The following is a 10,932-nucleotide window of genomic DNA, read 5'->3' as shown; positions in this document are numbered from 1 at the left end:
GCTGCTTTTGTCTCCTGCAATTGTGGGTGATATTTGTCCCTATTCACCTGTAAACTGAATTCATCTTGATCTGAACTGGGTTCCCCATGGATGTTCCAGGTCGTGTATTTTAAGTTATCCTGGTTACCCACACACATCAATAAAACAGGAAATTCCTGGAAACACGCTGCAGGTCGTTCTTTAAAGTCAAATGTCTGTTGTATAATTGTACCAGCAGGTAACAGGCTCCTGTTACCTCCTCCGTCTGATAGTTTCATGCAAACGTCAACCAATTTATTTTAAATGGGATTATTCTAAATGAGTTAATGCCTGCCTTAAAACGGTAGACTCAGGACTGTCACACAAACACGTTAAATAATTACCAGTAATTTTTAGACTGGAACCTTAAGCCTGCCGTGTCACTTTCAGTCAGGAACAGATCGCAGTTTTACACCAATCTCAGATTTGACAGCACGTTCCCAGCATTCACCCTGTTCTTCCTGACTCTAAACACAGCTGTAAAGGAGCCTTCTGTCCCGTGCCTAGGAGCTCTGAACCATGGGAGAGCACAGCTGGGATACATTTCTTACACACCTCAAGGTTAACCCACACGGCGGCGTTGCTGTCAGTGAAGAGACGAGAAACATCAAAGTGCCGTGTGGCCCTGAAGGACTGTGTCCAGGCTGAAGTTCTGTTCCCCCCATATGATCCTTCCCCAGATTGTCCTCTCTGAGCTCCAGCCAGGTGGTGATAAACACTCAGAAAAGGAAGACTTGCATTTATATAGCACCTTTCATCACCACTGGACGTCCCAAAGCGCTTTACAGCCAATTAAATCATTTTGGAGTGTAGTCACTGTTGTAATATGGGAAACGCGGCAGCCAATTTGTGCACAGCAAGCTCCCACAAACAGCAATGTGATAATGACCAGATAGTCTGTTTTAGTGATGTTGATTGAGGGATAATATTGGCCAGGACACCGGGGCTAACTCCCCTGCTCTTCTTCGAAATAGTGCCATGGGATCTTTTACGTCAACCTGAGGGAGCAGACGGGACCTCGGATTAACGTCTCATCCGGAAGACGGATGATAAAATCTCACGTGGGAAAGATGAAAGTCTACAACAATATGTTTAAACAAAGCTGATTTATTTGACATATATCCAGAAAATTAAACTCCAGGCCATTTATAGGGTTAATAACATCAGCAGAAACAAAGCGCAACTGTCAGAATGAACAGGGTTCAGTGCAGAATGTGATTAACAGCAGCAATAACAGCGGAATCCAACCACTGCAGTCACTGGTGAACTCGCTGGTGTATCAGCAGGTTGTATGACTGAGTGAATCCCTTCCCACACACGGAGCAGGTGAATGGCCTCTCCCCAATGTAAGTGCGCTGATGTACAGTGAGGTCAGATGTTCGTCTGAACCCAGTCCCACAGTGAGAGCAGATGAACAGCTTCTCGTCAGTGCGAACGCACTGGTGTCTCAGCAGGTTGGATGAACAAGTGAATCCTTTCCCACACACGGAGCAGGTGAACGGCCTCTCCCTGGTATGAATGCACAAATGAGTTTCCAGCTCAGATGGGTAATTGAATCCTTTCCCACAGTCCCCACATTTACACGGTTTCTCCATGGTCTGACTGCGCTTGTGTCTCGACAGGTTGGAGCCTCGTCCACACACAACACGTCCCCGCTGTCAATGCTGCTTTTTGCTTCCATGTGCAAAGGCCGATGATATTCAGGTCCTGATGAATCAAATTAAAAACTCTTTATCTGAATGCACACAGCATTCGTATCAAGGCAGATGAGTTGACAGCATAAATAGAAATAAATGGGAATGATCTGATAACAATTACAGAAACATGGTTGCAAAGTGACCAAGGCTGGGAACTGAATATTCAGGGGTATTTGACATTTCGGAAGGATAGACAGAAAGGAAAAGGAGGTGGGATGGCTCTGTTAATAAAGGATGGGATCGGTGCAGTAGTGGGAAATTATATTGGCTCAGAAGATCAAGATGTAGAATCAGTTTGGGTGGAGATAAGAAATAATAAGGGAAATAAGTCACTGATGGGCGTAGTCTACAGGCCCCCAAACAGTAGCTACACTGTTGGACAGAGTATAAATCAAGAAATAATGGAGGCTTGTAAGAGAGGTACTGCAATAATCATGGGTGATTTTAATCTCCATATTAATTGAACGAAGCAAATTGGCAAAGGTAACCTTGAGGAAGAGTTCATAGAGTGTATGCAGTCTGGTTTCTTCAAAACAATACGTTGTGGAACCAACCAGGGTGCAGACTATTTTAGATCTGGTAATGTGTAATGAGACTGAATCAATTAATGATCTCATAGTAAAGGATCCTCTTGGGAAGAGTGATCATGGCATGGTAGAATTTCAAATTCAGTTTGAGGGTGAGAAAGCTAGGTCTCAAACTTAAATAAAGGTAATTACAAAGGTATGAAGACAGACTTAGCTAAAGTGGACTGAGAAAATAGATTAAAGGGTAAGACGGTAGATGAGCTGTGGCAAACATTTAAGGAGATATTTCATACAGCGCAGAAGGAGGCCATTTCGGCCCATTGAGCCCGCGCCGGCCGACAAAGAGCCGCACGGCCCTCGGTCAGCAGCCTTGAAGGTTACATATAAACATATGAACAATGAACAATGGCGGACAGGTAAAGAGCATCAGGCCCAAACAGTCCGCCCCACACAACTGCGATACTCCATGTAGTGCAACATTTTACACTCCACCCCATCCAGAGTCATGTGATCTCCTGGGAGAAACAAAATGCCAAATAAAACCCAGGCCAATTGGGGAAACAAAATTTGGGAAAATTCCTCTCCGATCCATCGAGGCAATCGAAACTAGTCCAACAGATCACCCTGGCCGTATTCGGTTCCCTGCAGTACTTACCATCGTATCTGCGCCAGCCAACAAGAGGTTATCCAGTCTAATCCCACTTACCAGCTCTAGGTCTGTAACCCTGCAGATTACAGCACTTCAAGTGCCCATTCAGGCACCTTTTAAATGGGGTGAGGGTTTCTGCCTCTACCACCTTTCCAGGCCGTGAGTTCCAGACCCCCACCACCCTCTGCGTAAAGAAGCTTCCCCTCAAATCCCCTCTAAACACCAACCTTAAACTTATGCTCCCTCATAATTGACCCCTCCACCAAGGGAAATAGGCCCTTGCTATCCACTATACCCAGGCCCCTCAAAATTTTATACACCTCAATGAGGTCTCCTTTCAGCCTCCTCTGTTTCAAGGAGAACAAATCCAGCCTATCCAATCTGTCCTCATAACTAAGATTTTCCATTCCAGGCAGCATCCTCGTAAATCTCCTCTACACCCTCTCCAGTGCAATCACATCCTTCCTATAATACGGCGACCAGAACTGCACGCAGTACTCCAGCTGTGGCCTAACCAGTGTATTATACAATTTAAGCATAACCTCCCTGCTCTTGTATTCTATGCCTCGGCCAATAAAGGCAAACATTCCGTATGCCTTCTTAACCACCTTATCCACTTGGCCTGCTACTTTCAGGAATCTGTGGACAAGCACTCCAAGGTCCCTTTGTTTATCTACACTTCTAAGTGGCCTACCGTTTAATGTGTATTCCCTTTCCTTATTAGCCCTCCCTAACTGCATTACCTCATACTTCTCCGAATTAAATTTCATTTGCCACTTTTATATGCCTGCTTCACGATGACATGCAAGCCATGATTCTTACCAATGGATCCACCAAAGACCCAATACAAGTGCAGACCGGGGTCAAGCAAAGCTGTGTCACCGCACCAATGCTCTTCTTAATCTTCCTCGCTGCAATGCTTCATCTCACCTTTAACAAGCTCCCCACTGGAGGGGAGTTAACCTACAGGACAAGCGGGAAATTGTTCAACCTCCAACGCTTCCAGTCCAGATCCAAGGTTGTTCCAATCTCTGTCATTGAATTACAATATGCAGATGACGTTTGTGTTTGTGCATCTTGGGAGGCTGAACTTCAAACTATCGTTGACACCTTCACTGAAGCGTCCAAGTGTCTGGGCCTTCCTTTGAACATCAGTAAGACAAAGGTCCTCTACCAACCAGCCCCCGCCACACAATACTGCTCTCCGTTTATCAAGATCCACGATGAGACCTTGGACAATATGGACCACTTCCCATCCCTTGGGAGCCTACTATCAGCAAGGGCAGACATCGATGACTAAGTCCAACACCACCTTCAGTGTGCCAGTACAGCCTTCGGCCACCTGAGAAAAAGAGTGTTCGAAGACCAGGATCTCAAACCTGGCACCAAGCTCATGGTCTACAGAGCAGTAGTGCTACCCGCCCTCCTATATGCTTCAGAGACATGGACTATGTACAGTAGGCATCTCAACACACTAGAGAAGTACCACCAACGCTGCCTCCGCAAAATCCTGCAAATCCATAGACAGGATAGATGCACCGACGTCACTGTTCTCGCTCAGGCCAACATCCCTAGCATCGAGGCATTGACCATACTCGACCAGCTCCGGTGGACAGGCCACATTGTCCGCATGCCCGATGCTAGACTCCCGAAACAAGCATTCTACTCCGAGTTATGTCACGGCTAGTGAGCCCCAGGAGGGCAGAAGAAATACTTCAATGACACCCTCAAAGCCTCTTGAAAAAATGCAACATCCCCAACATCCTTAGCCCAAAGTGCAGGAGGAGCATCCAGGAAGGCGCTGAACACTTCGAGTCCCTTCATCGGGAGCACACGGAAGCCATGTACAAAACACGGAAGGTACATTCAACAAATCAAGCACCCCACCCACCCGTCCCTCCAACCACCGTCTGCCCCACCTGTGACAGAGACTGTAGGACCTGCATTAGTCTCATCAGTCACCTTAGAACTAATTTTAGTCTGGAAGCAAATCATCCTCGACTCCGGGGGACTGCCTGAGAAGATATAAAAAAGAAGAGAATAGCTAAATTAAATGTTGGTCCCTTAGAGGATAAGACTGGGGAATTAATAATGGGGAACAGGGAAATGGCAAAGACTCTGAACAAATATTTTATATCGGGCTTCACGGTAGAAGACACTAAAAGCATCCCAATAATTGATAATCAAGGGGCTATTGGAGGAGAGAGCTTAAAATAATCACGATCATTGGGGAAAAAGTACTAAGCAAACTAATGGGACTAAAGGTAGACAAGTCCCCTGGACCTGATGGCCTGCATCCTAGGGTCTTAAATGAAATTGCTGCAGAGATAGTGGATGCATTGGTTGTAATCTACCAAAATTCCCTGAGTTCGGGAGAGGTCCCAGCAGATTGGAAAACCGCAAATATAACGCCCCTATTTAAGAAAGGAGGGAGACAGAAAGCAGCCAACTATAGACCAGTTAGCCTGACATCTGGCATTGTGAAAATGCTGGAATCCATTATTAAGGAAGCAGTAGCAGGACATTTAGAAAATCAAAATACAGTCAAGCAGAGTCAGCATGGTTTTATGAAATGGAAATCATGTTTTACAAATTTGCTGCAGTTCTTTGAGGATGTAATGAGCAGGGTGGATAAAGGGGAACCAGTAGATGTGGTATATTTAGATTTCCAGAAGGCATTCGATAAGTTGCCACATAAAAGGTTACTGCACAAGAGGGCACGGGGTTGGGGGTAATGTATTAGCATGGATAGGGGATTGGTTAACGAATAGAAAACACAGAGTCAGGATAAATGTGTTATTTTCAGGTTGGCAAACTGCAACTAGTGGGATGCCACAGGGATCAGTGCTGGGGCCTCAACTATTTACAATCTATATTAATGACTTGGATGAAGGGACCGAGTGTAAAGTAGCCAAATTTGCTGATGATACAAAGATAGGTGGGAGAGCAAGTTGTGAGGAGAATGCAAAGGATCTGGAAAGAGATATATATATAGGTTAAGTGAGTGGGCAAAAAATTGGCAGATAAAGTATAATGTGGGAAGATGTGAGGTTATCCACTTTGGTAGGAAAAATAAAAAAGCTAATTATTATTTAAATGGGGAGATTAAAAATGCTGAGGTACAGAGCAATCTGGATGTCCTTGTACATGAAACACAAAAAGTTAGCATGTAGGTACAGCAAGTAATTAAGAAGGCAAATGGAATGTTGGCCTTTATTGCAAGGGGAATAGAGTATAAAAGTAGGGAAGTCCTGCTACAACTGTACAGGGTATTGGTGAGGCCACACCTGGAGTACTGCATACAGTTTTGATCTCCTTCTTTAAAGAGGGATATACTTGCATTGGAGGCAGTTCAGAGAAGGTACACGAGGTTGATTCCTGAGATGAACGGGTTGTCTTATGAAGAAAGATTGAGCAGGTTGGGTCTATACTCATTGGAGATTACATAGAAACATAGAAAATAGGAGCAGTAGCCTCTATCTCAACACCATATTCCCGCTTTTCCCCCGTACCCCTTGATGCCTTTTGTTTCTAGAAATCTATCTATCTCCCTCTTAAGTATATTCAGTGACTTGGCCTCCACAGCCTTCTATGGTAGAGAATTCCACAGGTTCACCACCCTCTGAGTGAAAAAATTTCTTCTCATGGAACCAGTACAAACCGGACGGTCTGCACCTGGGCAGAACCGGAACTAATGTCCTAGGGAGAGTGTTTGCTAGTGCTGTTGGGGAGGGTTTAAACTAATATGGCAGGGGGGATGAGAATCTATGCAGGGAGACAGAGGGAAGTAAAATGGGGGCAAAAGCAAAAGATAGAAAGGAGATAAGTAAAATTGAAAGGCAGAGAAATTAAAGACAAAAATCAAAAAGGGCCACATTACAACATAATTCTAAAAGGACAAAGAGTGTTAAAAAAACAAGCCTGAAGGCTCCGAGTCTCAATGTGAGGAGCATTCGGAATAAAGTGGATGAATTAACTGCAGACACCTGTTAACGGATATGATGGAATTGAGATTACGGAGACATGGCTCCAGGGTGACCAAGGCTGGGAACTCAACATCCAGGGGTATTCAATATTCAGGAAGGACAGACAGAAAGGAAAAGGAGGTGAGGTGGCATTACTGGTTAAAGAGGAGATTAATGCAATAGTAAGGAAGGACATTAGCTTGGATGATGTGGAATCTGTATGGGTGGAGCTGCGGAACACCAAAGGGCAGAAAACGCTAGTGGGAGTTGTGTACAGACCACCAAACAGTAGTAGTGAGATTGGAGATGACATCAAGCAGGAAATTAGGGATGCGTGCAATAAAGGTACAACGTTTATCACGGGTGACTTTAATCTACTTATAGATTGGGCTAACCAAACTGGTAGCAATACGGTGGAAGAGGATTTCCTGGAGTGTATAAGGGATGGTTTTCTACACCAATATGTCGAGGAACCATCTAGAGAGCTGGCCATCCTAGACTGGGTGATGTATAATGAGAGAGGATTAATTAGCAATCTTGTTGTGCGAGGCCCCTTGGGGAAGAGTGACCATAATATGGTAGAACTCTTTATTAAGATGGAGAGTGACACAGTTAATTCAGAGACTAGGGTCCTGAACTTAAAGAAAGGTAACTTTGATGGTATGAGACGTGAATTGGCTAGGATAGACTGGCGAATGATACTTAAAGGGTTGACGGTGGATAGGCAATGGCAGACATTTAAAGATCACATGGATGAACTTCAACAATTATACATCCCTGTCTGGCATAAAAATAAAATGGGGAATGTGGCTCAACAGTGGTTAACAAGGGAAATTAGGGATAGTGTTAAATCCAAGGAAGATGCATATAAATTGGCCAGAAAAAAGCAGCAAACCTGAAGACTGGGAAAAATGTACAATTCAGCAGAGGAGGACAAAGGGTTTAATTCGGAGGGGGGAAATAGAGTATGAGAGTAAACTTGCAGGGAACATAAAAACCGACTGCAAAAGCTTCTACAGATATGTGAAGAGAAAAAGATTAGTGAAAACAAATGTAGGTCCCTTGCAGTCAGAATCAGGTAAATTTATAATGGGGAACAAAGAAATGGCAGACCAATTGAACAAATACTTTGATTCTGTCTTCACTAAGGAAGACACAAATAACCTTCCGGAAATACTAGGGGACCGAGGGTCTAGTGAGAAGGAGGAATTGAAGGAAATCCTTATTAGTCAGGGAATTGTGTTAGGGAAATTGATGGGGTTGAAGGTCGATAAATCCCCAGAGCCTGATAGTCTGCATCCCAGAGTACTTAAGGAAGTGGCCCTAGAAATAGTGGATGCATTGGTGATCATTTTCCAACATTCTCTCGACTCTGGATCAGTTCCTATGGATTGGAGGGCAGCTAATGTAACTCCTGTTGTGGAGAAAGAGTCAGACTGAACACTGTGAGCTCAAAGTGTGACATTAGTCTTTTATTGCATGTCTCCAGAGTGCCTCTCCAACTGTGAAGCCTTCTTAAGTACCTCTGCTCCCAAGGGATTATGGGATCCTTTGGGACTCCGGGGACTGAGGCCTCTGATGGCTGTACAGAGTAAATACAAGTCCACATATACAACAACATTCCCCTCCCCCGCCAAAGTCAATAGTGTAGCTATTTACAATGTGAGTCGATCTGGGGCCCTTCTTGCCCTGGTTGATCATCTCGGTGTGAAAGCTGGTGTTGTTGAATCATTTGTTGGGCCCTCGCTGGGCTGCTGTGCAGCTGGCCTTGCTGGGCTGCCTGGTGTGTTGCAGGGCTGCTGTGGATGATGGGTTCTGCTTCGTGGTCAACCATGGTGTCGGTTGCCACTGGTGTGTGTGTAGGGGGATCAAAAATGGTAGGGTCCAAGGTGGGTTGCTCAGGGTAGTCCGTGAATCTGAGTTTGATTTGGTCCAAGTGTTTCCGGTGAATGAGTCCATTTGAAAGTTTGACCCGAAACACCCTGCTCCCCTCTTTGGCCACGACAGTGCCAGGAAGCCACTTGGGACCTTGTCCATAATTTAATACAAATACAGGATCATTGACTTCAATCTCGCGTGACACATTTGCACTATCATGGAATGCACTTTGTTGAAGCCGCCTGCTCTCTACCTGTTCATGTAGATCAGGGTGAACTAACGAGAGCCTTGGTCTTAAGTGCTCTTTTCATGAGCAGTTCAGCAGGTGGGATCTGAGTGAGTGAGTGTGGTCTCGTGCGGTAGCTAAGCAGGACTCGGGATAGGCGAGTCTGCAGTGAGCCTTCAGTTATCCTCTTCAAGCCTTGCTTGATGGTTTGCACTGTTCTCTCTGCCTGACCATTGGACGCTGGTTTAAACGGGGCAGATATGACATGTTTGATCCGGTTACGGGTCATGATTTCTTTGAACTCAGCACTGGTAAAACATGGCCTGATGACCAGGACATCGGGTAAGCCGTGTGTGGCAAATATGGCCTGCAGGCTTTCAGTGGTGGCAGGGGACGTGCTAGCTGACATTATCTCACATTCAATCCACTTGGAGTACGCGTCTACAACCACAAGGAACATTTTACCCAAGAACGGGCCTGCATAGTCGACGTGTACCCACGGTTTTGAGGGTCAAGACCATAAACATAGCGACGCCTCCATGGGTACATTGCTTAACTGCGAGCATGTATTACATCTGTGAACGTAGGACTCCAAGTCCGCATCGATACCGGGCCACCACATGTGGAATCTGGCTATCGCTTTCATCATTACGATGCCTGGGTGGGTACTGTGGAGGTCATTGATGAAGGTGTCTCTGCCCTTCTTGGGGACCACTACTCAATTGCCCCACAGAAGGCAGTCTGCCTGTATAGACATTTCACCTTTGCGCCGTTGGAACGGCTTTATCTCTTCCTGCATTTCCACTGGGACACTGGACCAGCTCCAGTGAAGCACACAGCTTTTGATTAGAGATAATAAGCGGTCCTGACATGTCCAGGTTTTGATCTGCCGGGCAGTGACGGGTGATTGCTCACTCTCAAATGCTTCCATAACCATGGCTAGATCTGTGGGCTGTGCCATTTCCACCCCTGTGGTGGGCAATGGCAGCCTACTGAGAGCATCGGCACAGTTTTCTGTGCCTGGCCTGTGGCGGATGGCATAGTTGTATGCGGACAACGTGAGCGGCCATCTCTGGATGCGGGCCGATGCGTTGGTATTTATCCCTTTACTCTCGGAAAACAGGGATATAAGTGGCTTATGGTCAGTTTCCAATTCGAATTTTAGCCCAAACAGGTAGTGATGCATTTTCTTTACCGCATAGACACACGCTAATGCATCTTTTTCAATCATGCTGTAGGCTCTCTCGGCCTTAGACAGACTCCTGGATGCATAAGCAACCAGTTGCAGTTTCCCGAAATCATTAGCTTGTTGCAATACATACCCGACGCCATATGACGACGCATCACTTGCTAGTACCAAACGCTTACATGGATCATACAACACAAGCAATTTGTTTGAGCATAACAATTTTCTCGTTTTTACAAAGGCATTTTCTTGGATTTTGCCCCAAACCCATTCGTACCCTTTTCGTAGTAAGACATGTAGTGGTTCTAGCAGGGTGCTCAGACCCGGTAAGAAGTTACCAAAGTAGTTCAAGAGTCCCAGAAATGACTGTAGCTCCGTCACGTTCTGTGGCCTTGGTGCGTTCTTGATTACCTCCGTCTTCACGTTGGTGGGCCTGATGCCGTCCGCCGCAAACCTCCTTCCCAGGAACTCCACTTCAGGCGCCAGGAAAACGCACTTCGAGCATTTTAACCTGAGCCCCACGTGGTTGAGTCAACTAAGAACCTCCTCCAGGTTCTGCAGGTGCTCGACTTGTGTTCCGACCAGTGACCAAGATGTCGTCCTGGAAGACCACGGGGCGCGGGACCGACTTCAGTAAACTTTCCATGTTTCTCTGGAATATTGCCGCAGCTTATTGGATTCCAAATGGGCATCTGTTGTAAACAAAAAGACCTTTGTGCGTGTTGATGCCGGTGAGGGCCTTCGATGATTCCTCCAGTTCCTGCGTCATACAGGCTGAAGTCAGAT

General features: G+C 45.8%; 1 long non-coding RNA gene across 2 annotated transcripts in view; it reads right to left on the bottom strand.

Moving 5' to 3' along the window:
• Positions 1–1,109: 1,109 nt before the first annotated feature.
• LOC139232595 (uncharacterized) overlaps positions 1,110–10,932 on the bottom strand; it is a 34,057-nt gene continuing 24,234 nt past the window's right edge. For both annotated transcript variants that reach the window (XR_011588043.1, XR_011588044.1), the window contains exon 2: positions 1,110–1,725. This is a non-coding gene — a long non-coding RNA (uncharacterized lncRNA). The remainder of the gene's footprint in view (positions 1,726–10,932) is intronic.

The sequence above is a fragment of the Pristiophorus japonicus genome, chromosome 20 (assembly GCF_044704955.1).
Source record: "Pristiophorus japonicus isolate sPriJap1 chromosome 20, sPriJap1.hap1, whole genome shotgun sequence".
NCBI lineage: Eukaryota > Metazoa > Chordata > Chondrichthyes > Pristiophoridae > Pristiophorus > Pristiophorus japonicus.
This window is presented reverse-complemented; position numbering and strand designations above follow the sequence as displayed.